Below are 930 nucleotides of genomic sequence, written 5' to 3'. Positions count from 1 at the left end.
TCCGTTTGGAGGTGGCGGAAATGACGGCGGATGATGCGCTGTACATGGAGAATGGTGGGGTGGTAGGTGAGGACCAGTGGGGTTCTGTCCTGGTGGCGGTTGGAGGGCGGGGCTCAAGGGCGGAGGAGCGGGAAGTGGAAGAGATGTGGTGGAGGGCATCATCGACCACGTCGGGGGGGGGAAATTGCGGTCCTTGAAGAAGGAGGCCATCTGGGTTGTACGTTTTTGGAACTGGTCCTCCTGGGAGCAGATGCGGCGGAGACAAAGGAATTGGGAGAATGGGATGGCGTTTTTACAGGGGGCAGGGTGGGAGGAGGTATAGTCCAGGTAGCTGTGGGAGTCGGTCGGTTTGTAGTATATCTGACGTATGCCGCCTTCTGAAGGGCAAGGCTGATAGAGTAGGGAATGCTGGACGACTAGAGAAATTGAAGCTCTGGTCTAGGGGCACAGTCATGCACAAAGATTAGGGGGTATTTTTTAAAAAATACCAGTAAAATCCAATCCCTAGACTAAAAGTTACATTTTGATATTCCTAGAGATGAATCATAATCATGTTTTGCAAAATTACTCAATTCCAAAGAGTTATTTACTCTTGTTAATTTTGTGTTGTTAGAGTGGAAACATAATTTTAACCCAGTGTGTTTTGGACAGGATTGAAATTTATATAACTTTATTAAATGTTTAGCATTTGCTCTATGTTGATAATCTTATCATCAAAACTCAAGCTCTCGGGGTTCTTGTGGTAGTGTCCCTACCCCTAAGCCCAGGTTCAAGCCCATCTGCTCCAGCGATGTGTAATAATATCTGAGCAAGTTGATATAGAGAAATATAAAAATACCATCTCCTGAAATCTCAGTTGGATAAAGGTGACAATCAAAACTGCAAATCCTCACTCTCCAGCAATGCTGCCTGCGCTGCTCGAGTATTTGC

This window comes from Chiloscyllium plagiosum, chromosome 6 (assembly GCF_004010195.1).
Source record: "Chiloscyllium plagiosum isolate BGI_BamShark_2017 chromosome 6, ASM401019v2, whole genome shotgun sequence".
Lineage (NCBI taxonomy): Eukaryota > Metazoa > Chordata > Chondrichthyes > Orectolobiformes > Hemiscylliidae > Chiloscyllium > Chiloscyllium plagiosum.
This window is presented reverse-complemented; position numbering follows the sequence as displayed.